This window comes from Buteo buteo, chromosome 11 (assembly GCF_964188355.1).
Source record: "Buteo buteo chromosome 11, bButBut1.hap1.1, whole genome shotgun sequence".
Classification (NCBI taxonomy): Eukaryota; Metazoa; Chordata; class Aves; order Accipitriformes; family Accipitridae; genus Buteo; species Buteo buteo.
The window spans coordinates 20833559-20858320 of NC_134181.1; the positions used below are offsets into that span (position 1 = coordinate 20833559).

At 48.6% G+C, this 24762-nt stretch overlaps 1 protein-coding gene across 2 annotated transcripts in view; it reads left to right on the forward strand.

The window, feature by feature from the left end:
- Positions 1-3787: 3787 nt before the first annotated feature.
- NECAB2 (N-terminal EF-hand calcium binding protein 2) overlaps positions 3788-24762 on the forward strand; it is a 101958-nt gene continuing 80983 nt past the window's right edge. For both annotated transcript variants that reach the window (XM_075039382.1, XM_075039383.1), the window contains exon 1: positions 3788-3925. The gene's annotated coding sequence lies outside the window, so the exon portion shown is untranslated. The remainder of the gene's footprint in view (positions 3926-24762) is intronic.

The following is a 24762-nucleotide window of genomic DNA, read 5'->3' on the forward strand; positions in this document are numbered from 1 at the left end:
TGTATCTTCCTCTCTCCAGTAGGATAGAGAACCCTTGCAGAGTGCTTTGGCAGTGTCTATCTCTTGTGAGGCTAAAACACAATACCAAACCAAGCTGTTTGCCAAGCATGTTCTTGCCTAGGGGATCTTAGATCCTGTTACCTACTGTTTTCTTCTGTCTGGAAAAATCCCAAATCAGGGCCTAGTCTAGTAAGTCAATAAGACAGTTTAGATCAGAAAGGACACTTGAGGGTCTCTGGTCCAATGCCACTAAAACAGGGCAAGCTTTGAAGTTAGACCTGGTTGCTCAGTGCCTTTTTGGGGAAAGCTTTGAGTATCTTCCAGGATGGAGACTGCACTATCAACACTTGCTTGCCCCATTCAACATTTGACCACCTTTGTTGTTGAGAATTGTGGGGTATTTTCTTAACTAGTTGAAGTGTCCCTATTGCAGCTTATCAACTGCCTCTTGGTTTGTGTTGGTGGTTCTTTTTGCGTGTGGTGGTGGTTTGTTTTTTTTTTAACTGCACAGCTCTGGGAAGAGTCTGGCTCGATGTGTTAAAAGAGCAATCCTCATTCTTCTCTGAAGGCTGAGACTGGAGGCCCCTCAGGATTTTGTGGGCACAGAAGTGGTGGTGTGAATGAGTTTCCTGGTCTGTAATTGCTCACTGGCCAGAGCGGTGGCAAAGCCCTCAGGGCTCTCTTTGGCAGTATTGCTCTAAATGAGATGGTAGTTGTTCCCCTGAATCTGTTATCCTGGCAATATGGGGATTACGGAGTATGGATAATGTGGTCCTGAGCCATCTTACATGTTTTTGGTACTCCCCAGAAGCGATGAGCTGATACTCCTTTCACCCAGTCTTATGCTCCTCATAGGAGCTTAGGTCCCAAGCAGTGCAGGATTGTGCTGTTCCTCTCCTGCACCTGACCTTTGCTAGAAAAAAATGAGTGATCAATGTTCACCTTTCTAAAAATACCATTTTTGGCTAGTTCTCAAATTCCTGCATCAAAAGCAAATGGAGCAGAGAACAAAAGCCAAAGGGCATCTTAAAAAAAAGAGGGGGGGGGGGCATCAGAGTGTGCTGGGAATAAGGGCATAGGACTGGTGTCAAGTGAAATGCTGCTCTTCCCATCACTGAGGTCAAAGTCACAGTGTTCATGCTGATCATTCCTGTATCCTGTATTGCATTACAGTGATCTAATTTGCCCTGTGCCGCGAAGCTCCTAACTAGGGCAGCAGCCTGTGCCTGCGTTGGGTGACTGTTTTAAATAGCCGGCTTTCTCACCCAAGAGGGATAAGCTGATTGCCTGCCCTGTGTAGGACCGGAAAGGGAAGTGGTTTTTCACAACTGATCCTTAAAAAATATCCTACATTCTGCCCCAGAGGGATGACAAAGCAGAGGATCTCAATAGCAGAGGTGGTGGTTTGCTCGTCAACAGCAAGTCCTCAGGGCAAGGCTGCGCAGTGCTAATCCAAGTTGTCATTCAGTTCTCTGTATCCAGGGAGGCAAATATGAATTACTGTTCCAAAACAATCAGCTGTGAGAGTTAACAGATACCAGCTTTGTTATGTATGGGATTCATCCTTGCATTATGACCTTGACCTACAGCATGTGACGGGACCAGGAAAAAAAAATAGTCTCCTCCTGGGCCTTCTGCACATCACGTTCCACCCATGCTAGTGACGCAGCTTCATCAGGTGAGGTGCTAAATGCTTTCACCACCATTTCCACTGCTGCATGTGAGGCCCAGCTGGGAAGTTACCTTGGTGAGTTAGCGGACTATTTAAAATTGGAGATGACTCTGCTTCATTTCTCCATCCCCTGCAAGTCCTTTGGTGTCCTCTCCATGCTGGCCAGTGGGAACCTTCTGCAGCCATGGTGACCAAAGCAGATCAGTCAGGGAAGCCTCAATCAACTCCCTGCACTGCTGAATTTGGATAGAGCAGGATTTTTTTTTATTCAGACCTCTGGCTGCCGCTAAGAGGTGATGTTTGTCACTCCACAAGAAGGGCTACACATCAGGCACTCATTTTCTGTCCTTCAGCGCTTCTCAACTTCCTTTGGTTTCCTCCCTGAACTGATCCGTCCCCAGTTTGTGTCTTTGCAGAACAAGCTCCTGAGACTCGCTGGCACTTGCCAGGAGCAGTGGAAAATTATGCACCAAGAACAGAAACAAGGATTTTAAGTTTACCAACAAGACAAAAAAAAAAAAAGAATTTTTTTTTTTTAATTTTATTTTGTTAGTAAGTCCTTGTAGTCAAGGCTGATGTGTTTTAAATAAACATGCTTGCGGGTGTGGCAGAACTGACTGTACAAGTCTAAACTCAGGTACCTTTTATTATGCAATTAACATGCAAACTTACTGCTTCTACTTTTTGCTTTGATGAAGGACTTAATAAGATGTCAGAGCATGTTTGTTGTGAGCTTTCGCTTCTTAAAAGAAGGGAAGGGTACCCTCTTTTTGAAAAGAACCATCTTTTACCTATCATCTGGATTGAAATCATCTCAGTAAAATAGTCTTGGGAACCCCTTTGGTTGTCCAGCATTCACTTTTTTTGGCCGCATTTCTGTCTTTGAGCATAGGACTAAATCCAGCCACGTCTTGGCCAGACCACTCTCTTTACAAGGTGTACAGGACATTACAATATATTGCGAGTTCAATGATTGCCTGAGTCTTAGCTTTATAAGGACCCTTAGGGAGCTGTTAGACTGTTGCAGACTGTGCTGGCTTAAATTAACCTGCTTTATTTGTGAAATATAGATATTTGCAGGCAGGCCAGCAGCCAGTGCATCACTGCCTAACCCACAGCTCCTGAGGTTGTGCTAAGCTGCTCATAATTGGGGAGCACTTGGGGGGTGGACGGTGGAGGGGGGGTCTTCTAGCAGAAGGGGTTTCAAGCTGGAACCAAGCCTGGAGGCTCCAGGGAACAACATCTGACCTCCAGGGCTCTGAAGCAAGCTGCAAGGGTTGAAGCAAGCTCCTGGCTAGAGAGTGGCTAAGTGAGGAGTAAGAAAAGGGAGCGCAAATTTTGATGCTATTGTTGGCTGGATCCTGTCTTCTGCCAGAGCCTGGAAACCTGCATGGATCGGCTGTCCAGGAAGAGTTTCCTTTGGCATCCCTGGGGACTAAGCCTTGAGGGCCAGGACAAAACCAGGATCCTCTGCTGTGCAGCTCAGAGACAGAGAGATTCTGCTCCATCATGGGAAGGAAAACGTCTCACGGCATTTCTGCCTTCGGGAATATGAATGTGCCCTTCTGCTCAGTAGGGGCACCCATATGTAACTTGGCTCAGAGAAGCAGGACCACTAACATATTGATTTACAGGAGCTTGTCTGAGGAGGGGCAGAGCAGGCAGCTCCCATGAACTTTCTGCGAAGGAAACAGAATAGATTTTGTTTTCCAGTCCAATTTTTGCTGGTTACGTTCATTTCTTGGAAGTGCCATTGATGGTTCTGCCTGATTTTACCGCTACACCGCAGCAAGCTGGAAACAAGGGAAAGGAGGGGAATCCCAAGCCAGGCAGCATGCATGCACGGGCAGCATGGCCCTGCTCCATAACCGGCACCACCGCCAGCCGGGAAACCCTGTTGGGAAGGTGCAAGCACTATTTATTTAAGGTATTTACCCCGCAGGTGAATTTCCATGTCTTGGTCTCACTGGAAGTGAAGGGGCTGGTGAAATAACTGCAGGAACAACCTTCTGCAAAGTGCTGCGGTCCTCACGGCGGCCGGCCGAGCTGGGGTGTTTGATTACAGCCCAGCTATCTCCGGGGTAAACAGAGCTGGTTTGGCTGCGGTGGTAGGCTGGAGCCAGGTCAGAAGGGGTTTGCTCCGTGAAATAGGGGCTAACTGCAGGCTGGGAAAGAAGAGGCGGTTCAACAGGGGTTGTGAGCGTGTAAAGTTACTGCTGATGACGGAGTGCAGATTTTGGGATATTATATTGGGTAAGTCTCCAAATTTGAGTTGCGCTTTTATGGGCCACTGAGCCTTTTGCCAGGGAGGCGAATTTTAACCAGAGGACAAGCAAAGGGCAGGATGAAATCATTCCTTTAATGATAAAGACGTAGAAAACCAGGAGAGCTGTGGGTTTTTATGAGACCACAGATGCAGTTTCAGGCCCAAACCATTCATTCCTTTTGAGAGCTGGCCCAGCAGAGCAAACCTCATTTGCAACTTGGCATTAATACCCAAGTTATCCAGTATTACCGTAACTCCGAGTCAGCAGAGGTCTCAGAGGCAGAGATAGCTTTCAAAACTAATAAACCGACCCATAGATCTTTCAGCTGAAAAAGCTATGGAATTTGTATGTCAGAAAAAAATTCCTTGGTGTTTTTCTGGAGTAATAAATGGAATTTTCAGTTAAAACATTAAGCTCTAGCAAAACCAAGCAAATGACAAAGTGGTGGGATGCTGAATGCGGATGCCCTAGCGGCTGCAGTGCTGGGAGCTCCATGGGCTGTGCCAGATTCAGCCCATCCCTCGCAGGGCATCCTGCCTGGGGATCAAAGGGGACACAGGGGCTGTGTGGCCTCGTCCAGCTGGGAGGAAAGGCGTATGTGTGATGGGCATCGTGACACGGAGGGGGGTGAGAGGTTTGTCTTCCCAAGCTGCAATGGCAGCTGCAATAAAGATGAACAATGAATCAATTTGCACAAAGTTAACTTAGCAGTGTTGTTTCCAAGCAAATTTGAACTGGTGGAAAGTTTATGCTATGTGATCCCCTTGTGCTGTGCAGCTGAGTTTTCTTTTTCTTCTCCCTTTTTTTTTAAATCTGGTTGCTGGGATGCCAGTGCTGGATTTACTCTCTTATCGAACCGCAGCCTGGGAAAAGAAGCAGCGGCAGCAGATGCTGACATGTCGTGGCCCAGGGCTAGAGGGATTTCACAGCTGATGCTTCTGAACAGCTTTGTGGGTGGGATGTGCTGTGGGCTCGCTCCCACAAGGGTGGTGGGTGGCAGCCCTGCCCGGAGCTGGCAGCCTTCCTGAGGGCACGTGTGGGTGTCTGCGTGGGTCTGGGGGCCATGCGGATGGGAGAGGTTCAGCAGGGTCCAACCTTGCATGTGGAAAATGTAGGGAAAGGGAAACTGGAGATACGGGGTATCCGCTCCCCAGTAGTTTTCCTGCAGCTGGTTGGGAAGGATGGTGTCAGCATGGCCAGAAAGGCAAGGGCCAGTCCTGGGCACTGCAGTGGGAGCACTGTTTCCAAGCTCAGATTTTGCAATCAAAGTTTTCCCTGAGCCCTTTCCAGCACCTGTTTGCCAAATTCCATTTCACAGAGGTTGCTGGAGCAGCTTTCCCGTAAATGCTGCTCTTGTCATGGCATCTCTGGCAGCTGCCCAGGAAATTAAGGCAATTAATGAGCAATAAGACACATGAGAGGGAAGGGTGGCATTTCGTATGAATGAATTACGAGTGACTGGCGCTGCCTGAAGTAACCTATTTGCAAAAACATACCTCATCCCCTGTATTGCACTTTCACGAAGTTTAAACAAAAGAGTTTCTCAGGAGTATGAATAATTGGCAGTATTTTTGCTGGCAGGAGCATAACTAAGATGGCTTAGGGCAGTGTGTTAAAGCAGGCAACATGCAATCTCTGTGATACATTGACCTGATCAAATGTATAATAGTAAGAGGGTGTTCTCCCCTGAAAATGAAAGCTTTAAAATCCTCCCTCTGTTTTACACAGAGATGGTCTTTGGAAATTTTTCATTAGAAACAGACACAGAAACCAGCATTTGATCGGGGATTTATAGCAGAACCTCAGACACAGCGCTCTGATGTTGTGGTGAATGCTGTAACCTCTGGGATTTTAGGGTGGATTTCTGGTTCCCCTTTTGGCTGGCACTCCCATCTCAAGGCTGAGAGACATTTCCAGATTTGTGTTTCACCAGAAGTGGTTTCTTCCCCTGCATATTTCTGGTTTTGGTGAACTGGTGTTTGTAAGAAGAAAAAAAGTTCCCAGGCAATGCTGCAGAGGTCTGCAGCAACCCCTCGTACCATTTTATAGTTAAGGTGGCTGTCATCCTGAGGTTGATATAACTAAGTTCATGTTCCTGAAAATATAAATATTTAGATAAACATCCAGGAAGATAGAGAAGCAAGTGTCTGAGAAAAAAATAAAGTTATATAAATAAAGGTTATCTGTCTGATGTACTACTCCAAATACCTCATCCACTGAGTAATCTGGATATGATGTAATGGGGGAGCTGGATGAGAGCTGGCCAAGTGAAATGTTCTCACCCCAAAACAAAGGAAAGCAAATCAAAGAGAGGTGGAATTGCTTGTTCCCAGGCTGCCTGTCCCCTGTGACCTTCCTCGTGCTCTGTTACATCCATTTCCAACAAAAGGTTTTTTTTCCCCCTTCCTTTAAACAATGTAATGGATACCCCTCCGTCCCTGTGCTGGAAAATGGCTTGCTGCAGGGGAAGCGATGCAGCTCCGCTGGAGCAGATCCCTGCTTGCAAGTGGAGTGTGTGCTGCTTTCCCAGTGTTAGGTGAAGAAAATTACAGGGCTTTGAAAGCAGTCCTGCAGCTGAAACAGTAGTCTTACTCTGGTTGAATATCATTATGGATGAATGATCTTCCCCCTTTCCTCATGTGAGCAGTCCCAACAGGCTTTGAATACTGCACCGCTAAGGGAAGTGGAAATGCATGGGATAAAAGTGCTTATTCTGTTAAGGGCTGAATGACTGAGCCCCAAATTCTCACTGTTTCCAAGGCTAAAAAGTTCCAATAGCCCCTGCTTGGTGAAAGAACTAATACTAAGCATTTTCCATATGGAAATATAATTTCCATATTCCTCTGATTCCCTAATACTCAGATTTGTCAGGATGATATTTCATGAATTATTTACTATTTTGAAGTTTATATTATGTGGAAAAAGCTCAGCAAGCAGGACAGTCCATTTCATCACACTTTGAAACTGCCACCTGAATGTGTTTGTTTTTTTCTTTCTGACAGCTCTTACAATAACAAATGGGAATTCCATTCTCAATAAACAGTCCACCCTAGGAAATCTCACTGCTGGCAAAGTTTGGCTTTGAAATCCTTACAGTGGCTGCAGGTAGGAGCCACCCCATCTACGAGAAGGATTTGATGTGTCCTAGTGATGGGTAATGGCCAGTTCAGCAAACAGGGCTGTCCGGAATGGGGAGCTGAAGGAAAGGCTTTAACAGGGCAGCAAAGATGTAAAAGGCCGAAAGAGGACAAGCCTAAAAAAATATGAACTATTTGAGGAAACTTCCTTGGATTTGCGCCAGAGGACCTGAAGGTGGCAACTGTGGTGGTGTGCAGGGTGCTGGTGTGCCTGGCTCTGCAGTCGTTGATGGCTTTTTGGAGGCTGCTTCCACGTACAGCTCTGCTGGTGCAGAGGCAGAAACTAGCTGGGCACGGGCTGCATATTTCTTGCTCTCCTTTAGAAGAGAAATGCAGCACATTCCTGGAGGAGGAGGGGTGAGATTATTACAGGGAGCTGGGAAATGAATTTGCTTTTTATTAAGAGTGGACATTTTCTAGGTATGCTTAACTGCCCTTCACCAATGCCACGTGGCCCTTGAATGAAGCTGGTCCCTGCTGCATTTTTAGTCTGGGAAGGGCAGATAGTTTGCTGTGCTTCACTGTCACGTAAAGGTGGTGTCTCCAAACTGGCCTTTGTGGGAGCCACAGGTGCCTTTTTCTTTCTAGCTCTTCTCTCCATTTTCAGCTCTCCCAAACCTTAGTTACATCAAGAACCCCTTCAACGCAGGGCACAGGCGAGCACCCTTGTGCTGATTTAGGAAGCGGAGTATTGTATTTATCGTAGCTTGCTTACCTTCTAGTGTGACTGCAAACGTAAAAACTTCCTGGTGTGAGCTGGTGCTCGTATTTCAGTAAATATTAAAAGAAATCATTGTTTATTTGTGTCCTGGTTTCAGCTGGGATAGAGTTAACTGTCTTCCTAGTAGCTGGTACAGTGCTATGTTTTGAGTTCAGTATGAGAAGAATGTTGATAACACTGATGTTTTCAGTTGTTGCTAAGTAGTGTTTAGACTAAAGTCAAGGATTTTCAGCTTCTCCTGCCCAGCCAGCAAGAAAGCTGTGAGGGCACAAGAAGTTGGCACAGGACACAGCCAGGGCACCTGACCCAAAGTGGCCAACAGGGTATTCCATACCATGGGACGTCCCGTCTAGTTTAGGAGCTGGGAAGTGGGGGTGGGGAATCGCTGCTCAGGGACTAACTGGGCGTTGATCAGCAGGCAGTGAGCAACTGCACTGCGCATCATTTGTATATTCCAATCCTTGTATTACTACTGTTGTCATTTTATTAGTGTTATCATTACCATTATTAGTTTCTTCTTTTCTGTTCTATTAAACCGTTCTTATCTCAACCCATGAGTTTTACTTCTTTTCCTGATTTTCTCCCCCATCCCACTGGGTGGGGGGGAGTGTGTGAGTGGCTGCGTGGTGCTTATTTGCTGGTTGGGGTTAAACCACGACAATTTGTTGAGGGACCGGCCCCAAATACGGCTTCCTGGCAGTATCTAATCTGGCTGTCAGGGCTGGAGGGCACTGCCCATACTACTAGTAGATATTTTGCGGTTGATACTGGGCCGGGCTGTTATTTTGTGGTTGATACTGGGCCGGGCTGTTATCCAAGCGTATTGTATCGCGAGGGTTGTTTATAACGTTGGCATGTGAACCACCATGAGAGATTGAGCCTGGGCAGCAAGTCATTCAGGAGGAGGATGAATAGGTGATGGCGTTATGTTGTCATAACTCCATCCCCAAAAGTCATCGAGAAAACCTCCTCTTGGCAGGTGGACTCAGAAACATATGAGACTATTCTGTTAGCCAAAGCTTTTGTATTTTGCCTTAAAAATGGAGCATCCAGTGCTTTTCTGCAGCCTGCCAGGGCAGGTGAGTGTTGGTGTCTGTGGTGGGGGATGTAAGAGGCAGCTTTGCTGTCAGGCATGTCGTGACTGCCAGCACAGAGCTTGTCAGCATGGCAGAATAGGAGTGAGAGCCATAAGCTAGGGCTGGGGAAGGGGATGGGTTAGTAAGCCAGCATCACCCATATGGCCATTTTCCAAAATCCCAGATGACTGCCTGGAGGGACTTCCCCAGCCGGTTCAGGACCATGATGTGCAGTGAGTTGTAATTCCAACTAAATGCCTCTGGCACCTGTTGATAATTTATTTCCCTGATCCCTGAACTTCCTAGCAATGAGATCAGTCCCAGCAACACATAGTTGGTGCAGCCATGCCAGCCTGGCTGGCCCCGCCTGGGGACCCTGCAGGTGCCCAGGTTATTCTCACCAGGCTTCGTGGCCTCTCCTGGTCCCACTACACTTCTTCCCAAGCTGACAGCCCCGGTGTCCTCCAGCCTGCTGGCTCTTTGGGACTGAACTGCGCCTGCTCCTCTCAGGAGGGGTTATTGGGAGACTCACATCTCCCTGCTGCAATCAAAGTTTGCAGTGGGCCATTAAAGTGTGCCCTGTAATGCTGTAAAATAAACAACTCTGGATTGGTTTTTTTACAAGTTTGAGACTAATAGCTAGAAATGCTTCATAGCCATAAAGAATATACAGTAGGACAGGAACATTGCACTGGGAATCTCTCTGCTGGAGGTGGAATGGTTTTCAAGTCTATAAGGGGTTTCTGGAGTCACTTGGCATAATCCTGGAGGCAAAGGTAAAGCAGTAAATCTGCTGTGATTCAGTGTGCACCTGGTAGAGAAACCCTCAGAAACATTACTGCAAGGCACCAGATTTATTTTGGAGACAGCAGGTGAGGCACATTGGGGGAATCCCTCTAAGATTGCTCAGAAACGAAGGGAACCCAAACAAGGATCTGAAACAATCCATGGATGCAACCCATAAGCACTGTTTTTTCTGCCAGGAAGAAAACCAGAGATCCAGGTAGTTTATCTATTTGCAGTTTAAGATTTCTCTATTTCTGCAGTCACGGATGCAAGCTTTATTCTGCTATTTAATATAGCCACTCTTCACAAATCTGAAGTGACAAGTGAAGAAAACTGCTGGTAGATCTGTCAGGTGGGAGCCTTGTGTCCTGGTACCTGATATCCCACCCAATGCTTGCGCTTCCTGGATGCCCATCATGAGAAATGGGTTTCTACCATGTGAGAGTCGGTGCTAAGGAACCCGAGAAAGAAACCTCTCCTTTTGAGACAGAGCTTGCTGCAATGAACTCAGACAATCTGGGTGGCCTAGGAGTCCTTTGCAGTTATAACTATAGCATGGTTTCATTTAATAGCTCTATTTCTGCCATTTTCATGGGAAAAGTCATGTGGTAAATAATTAGCTTCATATTTTTGCCGATGTGTCTCACAGTGCATTGTCTCTTACTGAAATATGTGGATCATCAGGTGCACCTAGAAACTGGGAATGAAGGCGTCTCTGGAGAAACATTACAATAGGTCTTTTACCACTTAAATTTGTGGTTTGCTTTGGATCTTTTTTCCAGAAGTTACAAAGTCGTAGTTACCTGGAGTTTAATTGCCACCCTGTGTCTTGCTATCTGAATTCACTAAGTAGCAGACAAAGGAAGGGTAAACCCCTTCAGATATCTATTGCTTGTGCTGGAAGATGGGTTTCTCTGAAAATCTGTGCCTGGGACCCCCAAAAAGATGCTGTTCACTGCTGGGCTGAGGGCTTTGCATGCTGGCCTCACAGCAGGAGCAGACAGCCAGGGCTTTGCCAGATTTGCACAGAAACAACGTGGTGATCTTCTCCATCACGGTGTTTTGGACATCGTATTATGTGATTATCTGGGTACAGACTGTACAGACATGTTTTTAAGGAGGTGATTAGCTGTATTGCCAAACCCGAAGCACCAATCTGGACTTGCACGGGGCAGTAAAGCTGTCAGGACAGGTTTTGCTGAGAAACGGTTTGGGCTTCTGGAGGTGTGATTCAAACCCCAGTTAAGAGAATAAGACCTATGTGTGTGACCTGGGATGCAGTTGGCAATGGGAAGGTCAGAGCTGGGATCTTTCATGAGATCTTTTAAAGAGATGCAGGTGGTGGGTGCGAGGGGGCAGGATGGGTGGGTGCCCAGGGGTGCCGGGGAGTCACACAGAGGCTTTGTGCAAGCAGGGCAGCACCGAGACGCGGGTAGCAAGCTAGTTAGTTAAAAAAGTGATATTTAGGGGGCCCAAAGTTATTCATAAACTTGCACCAATTTTGTGAATGGCTATGGTTTTTTTAAACTTCCAAGGAGAGAGGGGAAGCCGACTGGAAAAATGTTGATGCGTTCAATTAAAACCTCCTTAAATCAGTATTTTATTTAGGAAACACGAGCATACCATGCTCCACGGTCTGGTCGACAACAGGCTTTCAACCCTCCCTGAGGCGTCCGTGGGTCCGTCCCGCAGCAGCAGAGCTCCCTCTCCCGACCTCACCAGCAAAGCTCACGGCTCCGAAATGAAGGGCTTGGGAAGCTCTGTGAGACGAGTTCAGTTTTGCAGAGCAAAATTCCTTTACAGCAGGAAGGAAGGCATCCCTACCTGCGGGCATGGGCTAGATTAAGCCATCCCAAATCCGCAATTATTTCAGGGTCTCTGTTAAACTGTGTGGCCCAGTGGGACCTTCCCTATCTCCAACCATCTTCGTGGAGTCTCGTTTAAGGAAAATCTCTATTTTACAGTGAGGGCCGCTGCTTAAGGTGGGCAGGGGCATCTGCTGGCAGTGCCTCGGTGCAATGAGTTTCTGTCCTCAGCTGCAGCGTGCCGCAGTGCTCGGCCGGGCGACTGCCCTCCCTGCTGCCAGCCTGCGTCCCGGGGCTCTGCGGGGACAAGACCAGTACGGGGACTACGCAAACATGCTTTGTGCCTAAACCGCCGCTACACCCGTGTGTCACTCTGCGGTGCTCTGACCTTTTAGCCCTGTGAGATGGGTTTGAAATCTTGATTGTCCACCTTCCTCAGCTGTGGATAGCTTAGATTATCCTCAGAAATACGGTATTTCTGCTTGTACAGGGGCTTGACAAGCCCTGTTTTTGTTGCCCAAGCAGCTTTAATGCACCTGGGTAGCTTGGATGGGAGTATGTCCTCTGAAAACAAGATTGGCTTCTTCTGCTGCAAACCATGTGGTCAGCTCCATCCCCAGGTGCAACGCTCTGTTAGGATGCTGGGTCTGTGCCGAACTTTGAGAAGCTCACAAAACAGATAGAAGAGAAGAGAAGAATAGAAAGGTGGGCACTGCAAGTAGATGAAGACACAAATCTTACATTCTCATCAGCCCTGCTGCATTACCTACATTACCCCATGAGCGGTGCGGGACGTGTCAAAGCCCAGCTGGGGAAACAGCCCAAAGCTGCCCAAACTGGACCTGTCAGAGGGGCTGTGTTTTACACAAAGGGACAAGGGCTTTTTGGGAGCTCTAGCTGGTGAGATGAAGCCCCAGACATCACAGAGAGCTGAAACACATCAGAGCCTCACAGCGACCCTCCCACCAGGACCCCACTCTGGTGCACCGCTGGTGCTGGGCCCAGGGGGACTTTTTGTTGCTGTGAGGAGATAAACTGCCAGAAAACCACACTTTGCTGTAACCCAGTCCCTCCTTGCAGCCTCAGCATCGAGCACTAGATGTCCTTGCATGCTGTGCCAAAGGCGTGCAGCCCTCCAGTACCGCACAGGCTGCGGGCATGGCATTTCCATCAGGGTGACCACCGCTGGATGAAGGTGGCCCTTTTCCAGCTCTAGCCTTGTGGGATGGAAGGGTCCTCATGGGGGAAAAGCACTTGCTGCTCTGTTCACCGTCACGCTTCCCTGGGGGTGCTGGGTCAGGAGCTGCCTCGCGCAAGGGGACATTTTCCGTGAGATCCCAGCAAGCTCTCGTCCATGTGCACTCCAGCACCTGCAGCTCAAAGTCGCTTAATGGTGATCCCATGAAATTATTTCAAGAGCAGCCCTTTGTTGTGGGAAATCGATAGCTGCCTTGCGGGCCTGTTGATGTCTCAGTGAAACCCATTAAATTACATGGGTTTGATCGCAAAGTGGCAAACACAGCAGCATTTTAAAATAGCTTCACACCCAGGAAACCAAATAATGTGCTCATAAAGTGATTTTTTTTGTGTGTATCCACTGGTGAGCAGGACTGGAGAAATGGAAGATGTTACTCACCCAAACTCTTGGTGAATAATTACTGGAGCGGTGTAAGATATAAATAATTTCCCCACTTCTGTCACTTTGAGGACAGCAAATAAGGACAAGTAAAATGCTGCAGGAAAAATGAATGTGCCTGGTCCTTGAGCAGTAAGGAGCAGCCTTGAGTCTGCTACTAAATTGATGGTGTGTACATGAAAGTCCGGTTCACACCTGGGATTTGCAGCGAGCATCCTTTGGGGAACACCTGACAGACCTCTCTTCCTCGCCGCCAGTGCTTGCTGCCGGGCCACTTGCTTACCCTGAACCTCATTTACTGTGTGTGCTTGTGGCAGTGATCCCTCGCCCGTGGGGATCCCATCTAGGAACACGGTGTAAACACACCAGTGAACCCTGGAGCTATGTGAAACTTTTAGTCCCAGATGTCCCCGGAGTGGCTGAGGGCAAATTACAGCCATGTGGCAGCTACCCAAGTGGTCCCCGAGCGTTAGCACAGCGTGCCAGACCCCTCCGGCATTTTCATGTCCAACTCCTCCTCTGGCCAGTCCATTCCCGCAGAACGGGTCGGGGGTGCTCCCGCCCTCGGGCTCCATCCAGTGTGGTGCTGGGGCTATGTGAAGCAAGCCTCACTTGTAGGTTCAGCCTCTATTGGCACAAGTTTTGTGCCAAAATCGCGCCTATCCTGCCGTTTCAATGGCGCTTTGAGGAGAGCGAGCATTGCTGCAGGCAAAGGGATGCTCAGGTAAATTTTATGCCCTTCTGAATAACCTCCATGCATTCACAGCTTTCACCACAGCCTAAATATGTTAAGAACAAGAAAGGTTTCTATTTTATTTCTTTAAACTGAGCATTGCCTTGGGCAGCTCTTGGCCAGCATCCTGCCTGCAACCCTGCCCCGGCTCTTGGCAGGAGGGACGTTGCCATCATGCCTATATTGGGTACCCCAGAGAGAGTCCCTCTTACATTGAAAGCTGTCAGACTTTACCCCTGAGTGGTAATTAATGGTATTTATTGTTCCCAATAAATTGGGGAAATCTTCTTGTCCTCCCACAAATGTGGCCAGAGGTGGTATCTGCTGGGCAAAGGAGGAAATTACTTTAGAAATTAGTTATGAGGGCATGAGCAATGGGAGAAATGCCAGTCCCTCCCTCTCCACTTTTGCTATGAAGAAGCTTGATAGCTCTATTTTCAATACATTTACAGACACATTTTGCCTATTAAAATAATGTAAATTAATAGTTTTATGTTGCAGTTGGGGAGAACACATGAGGTCAATTACAAAGAGGCATTAATTTATTTAGGTGCAATAAATCAACTGCTTTTTTAATTGGTGGTCATGCCCACACACAGGCTTATGAATCTGAAAGTCTACAATTCCCCATTTCTGTGCTTTTTATACTGTTACATATGATCCGATATGAGGTGTACCAGGCACGAGAAACAAAGGGTAATTTTGAAAGGTCACTAGAAATGGATTAGCTTATTCCAAGGGTTCTTAATAGTTCTGACCTAAATTGCATGTTGAAAGGAAAAATATTTTGGTCTGCTTTATGTGAACACTATTATAATTAATAAGCATGCAAGAAAATTGTTACAATATCTCTTCTCTACAGCTACACAACCACAAGCTCTATCAAGTCAGTGACGTGTAACTTTAAGCAAGGGTGGGGGGTCGGTTTTGGTGTTAAGTGCTCATTTTCTCAATTGCCAAAACAACAGAGCTGTGTAACACCCCCTTAATACCCAAACAGACTAAAACCCACCAAACCAAAACCAACCTCTGAATATATTTAGCAGCCATCAGCAGAACGATTTTACCTGCTGTTTGCCTGCATCCCTGCACCTCAGAATAACAAAAATGCAATGTTCTTTGGTTTTTAAGGTTTCCACTAAATGTTGGCAGCTTGCCTGGGGAGGAAAGGCCATGCCTGGAGCTGGCGTGGAGCCCCCAGCCCAGGTGTCTTGAATTTCACAGAATGCCCAGAGCTTGGGAGAAGCTGCACAGCTCCCAGGCCCTCTCAGGGATGAGCCTGTGTATGGCTTGGAAGGTGTCTCTTATGATTTGGAGCTTTGATTTTTTATTTATTTGGGGTCTTTTTTTTTTCTCTTTTTTTCTTTCTAATAGTGGTAATTGCTCATACTGCTCTGGAGAACCATCTCAGAGCTCTAGGGAAGTCTGGGTATCTGAGGACTATGATCTCCTAATGCTGCAGGAGTTCTATTTGACAGTGAGGTTAGTCCAGGTAATTCCCCTTTACAAGGTTTCCCAGATATCTAGGGGTTGCCTTTAGGATTAAAACCAGGAATAACCTGAACTCTCACGCTGTGCCTGGTCTCCATTTACAGCAGCCAATTGCACTGGGTGGGCTGAGTAATTCCTCAGAAAAACCCTTTTGGTTGTCTGCTTTCACACAGGAGTGCTTTAAAAGAGGGGGGGTTTTGCTCATTAGTGTAACTGCAGTTGGAAGAGGCTCTGGAGGTATTTAAAGTCAAAGTCTACATTTTATCTTAAAGCAAGACCCAGTGTAGCACTCTAAGATCAATGTGACGTAAAATGATGCATTTGAAGCTTCATACTCGCTTTGGTTCCTGCCCTGCTTGCAGGGCCTGGATCAGAAACCCTGATCCCAGTGATGGCGGTGGACTCGATGCTTTATTAGCGGTGTGGGTGAGCTGTGTTACCCAAACCATCAGCTCTGCATCCCTCAACTTGCAGAGGGGAGGAGGTTTGTTGTAATTTTGGGAGTTAACATAGATTGCATGTGTACGTGGTCTCCCTGTGTCTTCTTCAGTTCAGACAGGTGCATTACCTTGGTGCTGTTGGCAGTGTGAGGTTTTCAAGCTGGGGTATAAATTTGTTATAAAATCACCCAGTGATTACCTGTTGTATTATAATAAACCTAAATTAGTGCAGGGACTAAGGTGGCATTTCAGCCTCCAGGCTGGGCAGGCAAGGTTGCTCTGCCTAATTCCCATCTCTGTAACAGGGTTGCCATTTCCCCTTCCAGCCATCGAACTGTTGGATTAACCTCAACCCCTCAGTCATTAGTAAATATTAGTAAGTCATATGTGACATTTTGCACTAAGTGAGGCTGCAGGTCCTGCCTGTTGGAAGTTTTTAATTAAATAAAGGTCCCTGCTGTGCACAGAGGGGCAGGGGGGAGAAGGCAGAATTCAAAGGAGAGATGAAAGCTGCTATCTGTGCCTGCCACGCTGAGGTGCAGGCAGGACTTCAGCTCTGCCTCGGACTTTTCTTTCAGAGAAGCCCTTGGGTTCTTCAGGTGGCCTCTCATCTGAAATTACAGCACATGGTTTGAGCTCCTGCTCCAATAGCCTTTCCAGAAGCTGCTGGAAAATAGTGGGTGTAGCACCTGAATAAAGCCCCTATGAAAGCTGGTAGAGCAAACATCACCGGTGATGGGGTAAACCAATGCTCTGTGCTGAGCACCATGTGCACCAGGGAGGAAAAACTGTTGGGCCAAGATCAGGCTTGAAACTGGAATAGCAATAGCCTTTTCTTCAGATCTCGGAGTTTCTGAACTTGGAGCTGGGGTGGGGGAGAATAGGTCTGATCTCTCTCAGCCTTCAACAACCTCCCTGTCCTTACTGTATCCTTCATTTATAAGACTGTAGTGGTCTGGGACCACGCGTGTGCCTGGTGAGCGCAGCGGTGAGAAAGGTCACTGTTAAATATCAAGGAAGAGAAGGTGGAGCTGCAGCTGCTGCCCTTCCCCCTGCAGCTCGCCCTTACTGCCATCGGGCAGGGTTTGAGCTCTCTGCTCGCCGAGCAGTGCGGAAAGCAAAATGCCACCAGGTCAGCGGTGGAGACGGCAGGCTGAGCTGCATGCTGGGCTCTGCTGCTGTTGGGCACTGCATGGCCTGAGCACTCTGAGTCTATCAAGACCTGTAATTAATGCTTTCTGCTTTCACTGGGATGCACTTTGCCTGGATTTAACTTTGCTTTTTTGTTGTCTCCTCTCTATTCTCTCCTATTTATTGCTATGCCACTCAGCATCTGCGTTATGCATACGCATAAAACTTTCAAGGCAGCCAGTGGCTGCTGGTGGACCTGCTTTCTTCAACCTTAAGGCTGAAGCAAAAACTGTGCTGGATGCCAGGGAGCAGCAGCTAAAGAGGCAGGCAGGTGTCCTACAGCAGGGAAAACCTTATTGTCTCCACCTGTCCATCACTTGTTTGCTTTGTTCTTCTGGCCCTGGTTGATGGCTGTCTGCTGGGGACCCTGGCAGTGCTGTGACTGGTAGCACAGGGTGGCGGGAGAGGCTGGCAAAGCTCTGATGCCTCGGCTGCAGTTGTGTTTATTTGCACAGGACAGTGTCCCATCTCCCTTGGCAAGAAGCAGGGGATGAGTTTTGGCACACCGAGGTCTGTGCCTCTGCCCTCCCCCTTGGCTGTGGTGTGACAAGTGGGATGGGACCAGTCTGAGCAAACGCCTTTGGAGTTCCTGTGGTCTCAGCTGGCTCAGATAAGTACGGAGTTGTCTTTTCCATTTATTCCTCAAAGGGAGACTTCAACCTCATGGAAATCTGGGAATAACCGAGCCCATAGCAATTTGGCTCGTTAACTTCCCAGTGTGAATGGCTGGCTTCTTTCTAATATCTGAGTGGCTGAAACTCTTTCTATCTAGATCCATTTAGGAGGAAAAATGAGTATTTAAATTCCATAGAGCCAGTTTTGACATTAACAAGAACTGATTTTTGACAAAAGCTCAGAAATAGCCCCAAACTTCCAAGCCAAGTAATGAATCTTCATGGCACACAGAAAAGATAATTCAAAGAACCTTATTTATAAACTTATTCAGGAAATAGTTTTAAATAACGAGCATATAGTAATCCTAAACTGGGTGTGATTAAAACAACCTGAACCAGCCATTTAGCCATGTCTAAAGGAAAAAGAAGCTTATAAATAATCTGAGGATTGTACAAAAGAGAGCAATAATTCAGGCCATAAGGGGTACGGGCCGATCAGCACCAGCAGTTGGTGAGTAGGGATCCAGCCCACCTAAGCTGGTGGTGAGGATGGTAAAATGTGTCTTGCCTTAGATTATCTTTGCTGTGAGATGTAAGTGGGGATTGAGCAATGGCTGGGTTGCACACCAGCCTGCTCTGAGCATTCCTGTAAATGAACACAGAGCCATTAAATTGTTCCATGTAGCTCCCACAAGCCAACATAACCCCCCTGAACTTCTTCCATTTTCCCCCATTAATTCTGTATTGCTGAAGAAGAAGGAAACCTTGAAGGGCGAGAGCTTGGTGAAAGAGGGGCTCAGCCCATGGGTGTTCTGGCCTACTGCCACACTTCTCTGTGCCCCATCTATTTAAAAGACTTTCAAAAGCCTCCAGCCATTATCCGTGTACTCCAGCAGAGAGAACGGGGCTCCCACTCGCTTTTCTTTGAGCAGCAGCTGAGAGGAAAATGTGCATTCCCCCACCTATCGCTTCAAACACAGAAGTTTCACCCTAATTTACCCAAATAAAGATGGGTGGTTAGAAGAAGAGGCTAAGTAATACCTCCAGGTAGGCTTTGCTGGGGGGTCTGGGCTCTGGTGCACTGCAATATATAAGCTCTGTTTCAATAAATCATTTATTGCTGTTTTTTTTTCTCTTAAAGCAGTAGCCGGTCAGGCCTTTGGGAGTGATCAAGCTGTTCCTCGTTTGGAGATCAGGCGCAGGGCTCAGCGTGGGAAGTGTGTAATGCTTGCATGGGGGTGCCGGGCTTGCTGGCTCCTGCGTCAGAGATGTTCAAATCTGGGGACGTGGCCCTTACGGGGCATGAAGCCCCCTAGGGCTGCCTGTAAGAGGGTCTGGCTGCTGTGGGTGGGCAGGGGGCAAAGGCCATTCGGAGCCTGTGGCAGCTCCAGTGCTCTGGGGAACCCTCCGAGAGAGTCTGGGTCGGAGCTCTCTGGCTTTGGTGCCTTTCTGGGTCTGAACTCAAACTGGGAGGGAGCATCTGCTCAAGTGTGGAGCAGCAGATGAAATGATTTAGTGTCAATTTGGCCAGAGGACTTACTGCCCCTACTGCAAGTCTAGATCTTGACCTGTGTAGGTGAGCACAGGAGTATCACCAAGGAATATCCTTATAATAGAGAATGACAGGATTAGAAATGTTTGTCCGGCTGAGCACTGTGATGATGAGCTCTGTAGCCACGAATGCTGCAATACCCCAGCTGGAATCGCTGGCTATTCATTGTACAGGGACTTTTCGGAGTAGGGCTAGAGGGTCAGGAGCAAATTTTATTTCCCAGCAAGAAAATTGTTCTCTGCTCTCTGTACAAAGAGCTGCGAAAATCTGTTGTGGGGGTAGGGAGGCTGCAGAGGGGAGAGGGCATGCCATAGGAATACTCTTTTTAGATAGAAAATGCCTAAAAGGATGCTTTATGTTGGAGCGGGGGGAGGGGGGGGACACGCAGGCAGCACCCACCGGAGCTGCTCCAGGGTGACATACCCCCCCTTCCCCCCCTTACTTTTCGGGCAGGACCCGCCGTCCGCCGTGTGCCGGGGGTGGGGTGGGGGGGAGGAGGAGAGGGAGGAGGAGGAGGAGGAGGAGGAGGAGGGGGGGGGATGTCCCCGGCTCCGGCATGAGGCCGGGCTGAGCGATGTGCGAGCAGGCAGCGCGCTCCTGCCGGGCCGGCGTGCAGAGGCTGCTGCGCAAGCCTCCGCCGGCGCTCCGCGGGCTGGACGGGCTGCTGCGCTGGGTGGTGGCCAGGATGAGCGACAAGGGGGTGGCCGAGCGGGAGCTGCTCAGCCCGGGAGCCGCCGCCGCGCAGAGGAAGGGCACCTCCGTCATCCTCGATGTGAGTGTACCCCGCGGCCGGCCCCTGCCCCCCTCACCCCTCCCGGCCCGCCCCCCGCCCCGGCTCGGGATCGGGGTTAGTCCTCGGGGCCGGCCACCCCCGGCTGGGCGGGCGCGGCGGGGCAGCCCGGGGGCCCGACCCCCTCGGGCCGGCTCCCGCGCCCACCCGAGCAGCTCGGGATGGGCGTTATGTCCCGGGTTCCGCATCTCCCGGCCCGGCTGGGCAAGAGGCTGCACCCCGGCTCCCGTGTCCCCTTGCCCGGCTCCTGCGAGCGCAGGCTGCCCGGCACGGGAGCGCACCGCGGTTCCCGCACCCCCCTTGCCGGATCCCGCACCCCCCTTGCCGGATCCCGCACCCCCCGACCGCCTCGGTAGCAGCGGGGTTACTCCTCGGATCCTGCATCCCAGGCCGCTTGGGCATGGGATGGGGCGCAGCCCAGGTCCCGCAGCTCCCGGACTGGCTGGGCGGAAGGGGCAACCCCCTTCCAGATCCTGTGCCCCTGGGCTGGCTGGGCATGGGCTTGCAGCCCGGGTCCTGCGCCCACTTGTCCGGACCTTGCACCTCCTAAACTGGCTGGGCACCAGGGGTGCAGCCCGGGTCCTGCATCCCCTTGCCCTGCGCACCCTGGGACAGTTGGCAATAACTTGCACCTTGGTTCTGCATCTCCTGGACCGGCTGCATGTGGGTGTGCAGCCCGGGTCCTGCATCCCCTTGCCCTGCGCACCCTGGGACAGTTGGCAATAACTTGCACCTTGGTTCTGCATCTCCTGGACCGGCTGCATGTGGGGGTGCAGTCCGGATCCTGTACCCCCTTTCCTGAGCCTTCCATGCCCAAGGTGGCTGGGCATGAGGGTGCAGCCCGGGTCCCGCATTGGTTTTTGACTGGCTGCGCATGGGGATGTACCCTGTATCCTTTATCTCCTTGCCAGGATCCTGCACCCTCTGGACGGGCTGGGCGTGGGGGTACACCTTGTTTCCTGCACCCACTGTACTAGCTGCGCATTGGGGTACACGCCAGGTCCTGCACCCCCTGAACCAGCTCGGATGGGGAGGCACTGTAGGTCCTTAATCCTGGTATTAGCTTGACTGGATAGGGATGCAGGACTGCAGGGTCCTGCAAACCTCCCAGTCTTGCACCATGGGTTGCGGCAGGTTAGCTGGGCATAGGGTTGCACCTCGGGTCCTGCATCTGCCCCAGGTCCTGGACCCCAGTCCCTGAAGGGCTGCAGCTGCGAGAGGCTGGGCAGCATGGTCCTGGATGCCTGCGAGTGTGTGCGACCCGGGACTCCCTCACCCAGGTTTGGGGGGGCAGGCAGGGGTCTGCTTAGTGTCTGGGCTGAGGTATTTATAGACTTCTTGATTAGGGAGCTAACGAGGCTATTTGCACTTAAACGAACCGGGAGAACAGGGTGGAATCAACTGGAATGCAAACGGTGTAATTACACAGTCTTTCTGCAATATCTAGTGATTAAACACATAGATCCTCAGCTTTGCTATCTCCTAGCTTTAAAAAAAAAAAGTAGTGAATGCAAAAATAAACTACTGAGGCATTGGCTGTAGTAAAGGATAACTCACGCTCTCCTCCAGCCTCCTCGGACTCAGGCAGTAGTAGCTCTGCCAGGCAAGCTCTTGCGTTTTCTAAATAATTTGGTGAATCTTCTACCATGTCCCCGGTAGGCATTGGCATGGGCTGGCAAATCCAAAACTCATTAAAACTCTGAGGACGCTGGGCTGATAGGCATTTCGGTTCCCTGAATGAACTGGTGCAGTTGTGTCTACTGAGGTGCCCAAAGCAGCTCAGAGCGTTTGATGGATGGTCCTGCCTGGTGAAATGGGCCAGCAGGTGGGCAGCTCTGGGCTGTGCGAAATCTTGCTTCATGGGCAAACTGAAAGGGAAAATGCAATGTCTTTTAAGTTAACTTGTCTGTTTCTGGTTTTGGTTGGGCTTTGGTTTTTTGGGGTTTTTTGGGGTTTTTTTTAACCTGCCCTGAAATTACCAAAATTTTACAACAATCTGGAATCTGGGCTTCAGAGTATAAATGCAATGGGGAAGCAACGTTAAGTTTGTACAAAAGGTTCTTGAGTTAGGACTGTTTTTCCACCAAAATGGTATCTTATCTGTTCAACTTTACCATCTTTAAATGGACTTTTTTTTTTCACTTTGAGGTTTGAGCTGAGAAAATGAGCCATGAACTTTCAGAAATACAATAGAGCTGGATGTGCAGCTCCTGATCCTTTTTCCCTTTCATAATGGGAATGGGAGCGCTTTCTCACCTGCTGAAAGTAGAAATGGATGCTGGAAATGTAAGGTTTGAGGGGTCGGGGGTTTTTTTCCCCCCCTCCTTCCTTAGAATTTGCTTCTCTCCTTTTTCTCCAGTTACAATAGAAACATCAATTGAAGCTGTGGCTTTGCTGTAACAGGCTTTTCAAGTGCACTGTGAGACACACACACACCCTTTCATAAAAAGAGTTTAAATATGGGAACACACATTTAGGTTAATTTTCACACATTAGCAGGTAAGTAACAAGGATCCCACTGAATCCTCAGGGATAAGAACATGCCTTCCAATTAACTCATTCATGTTATTGCATTACTTGGATGTGCTGGGGAAGCAGCGAGTCCCAGCCACGCAGCAGTGCAGCTCCTCGGTGGGTGGGGATGAAGTAAAAGACCTGTAAGATTTTACATTTAACTAACCTGTTTCCACAAGCTAGTGTGCTATGTAGGCAGTTCATTGGGGGCTGGGGAAGGAGGGTTAAGCTTGGTTTTGGCTACGAATTAGATAAGATGGCTCTGACCCTAATGGTACCTTAGTCAGTTTTTCTTCCTCTTCTGTTCTGGCTTTCCTCTGACTCAACCATCCCCGATGCGCTTGTTCTGACTCCTCCAGAGTGTGAGGGTGGCTGGTGGGTCAGTACAAAGATCCCTACGCCCTTTCCACCAAAGAAACAAAACTGTGGTGTTGTGGGGCAAAACTGAGGGCTGAGGAAGAACAAAATACAAGGGGGTTAGATGTCTTCTGCCATCAACCTGGCTACTGCCACTTGGGGGATGAATCTTAACTTTGGGCTAGTTTCAGTATTTTTCTTTTATTTTGCCTGTGTCTTTTTAGGTAAAGGATTAAAAAACGTTGAAAATGTTTACTAGTTCAGCTCAAAATCATAGATTTCCAAGTGTAAAAAATAGCTAAAATTGCATATTAACTAAACCCTGCTAACAAACTAATGAAGAAGATATTTAAGTCCTAAGCATTGCCTAAAGTAGGCAGCAAATAAAACTAGGGAGTGACAGATGCTCTTCAGTGGTGGTCGTAGATCAAGTGGAGGTGATGTGTCACTCCAGGAACCTGGAGAACATCACTTTGCATTTAATGGTCAGCTCTTACAATGTCAGTCAAATCAGCATAAGGGGGTTGGGGTTGAGCAAAGGGTCTGTACCCATCCTGTGCTCACCCTGAGGTGTCTGCCTCTGGGTGTTTGTTCCGTGGGTCTGGATTGCACATGGCTGCTCTGTCTGCAAGAGCCAAAAACTTAGGGTTGGCAGCATGTGTAATCTGCTGTAGATAACTAGTGTCTATCCACAGCTTATGATGTGAGATTGTGGTAATGCTACATTCTCTCTCTGCCTTCTGGGCTGCTCGAAGATGCCCCGACCTTCCTTCTGCACCCATGAGGACAAAACCCCTTTATTAAAAGGAAGCTGAAACTGTCATGGTGCTGCTCAAATCCACATGTGGTGGTGGTGGCATTTCCAGTCGAGAGCAAATCCTCAGATGTCACAAGACTTATGAAGAGGAGAATATAGTGTGTGTGGGTAAGCCTATATCAGATCATATTTGCTGAGTGTGAATGAGTTCACATGCAATATAGAGCTGAGGTGGATGGCTCCCAAGGCATGGGAAATGTCTAGACAGGTATTGCTCTGTCTGGGAGTAGTTCAGTGCTGACTTACAGACTCTCCTTACTCATCTCTTCCTGCCTTCACATCGCTGTCAAAAACCTGCGATGACAGCAGGAATGTGAACTCCAGCTCGTGTAAGACCTGGTCAGTCACAGCGCCTGCAGGCAGAGGTGCTCCCTCTGGTTTACGCCAGGGAGAGCCCATTGAAGACCTCATCTCCTACTTGGCATCCAAAATAAGGGTCAGCTTTCGGTATGGGTGAGCATCCCCATGGCAGGACTGCGCACTCCAAGGGGCACTGGCATCCCTGCCTCCTTTCTGGCTTTGCCAATGGTGACTAAATACATTGCTTTTTGGCTTTATTTTAAATGCCCTTGAAAAAAGCAGTGCCATTCATTTCAGGTCAGATAAAGCTTTCTGTTTCATCTGCCCTGTCTTTTGCTGAAAACTAATTTTGACCCTTACCTGCCTCTTCCCTTCTTTGACAGGGTCAGAAAGATCATTTCAAATCCAGCTCTCCTGCTTAGGGCTCTTCTTGAACCTTCTCTTACGTGGCCAAATCTGATTTGCACTTCTTCACCCCCATGGGATTGAGCAAGGAGTTTGGATAGAAGATATAGAGAATTTGGTTTGTGCCAAGGGTGTGTTTCCAAATGTAGATCCAAAAACTGGCACAGTTTTCCAACTGTTTTGTCAACGATGCAATTTCCAGTGCAGCCCTAACTAGCAAAACTATTGCAGCCACAGGAATCCCTTCCCAATCCCCTTCTGCTTTGACCTTTTTTCCTTCTGTGGTTTGTTTGGGTTTTGATTTTTGTTAGTTTGGTTTTTTTTAAGGTTGATTCACTCCTCCTTGTATCCTTGCTTACCTTCTCACTTCTCTGAGTGAACCGGGAAGGCCATTTTCCTCCTCCTCCATCCTCCCTCTGCAAAATCCGTGGTTTGAAATCGTCCCCTTGAGCCACGCT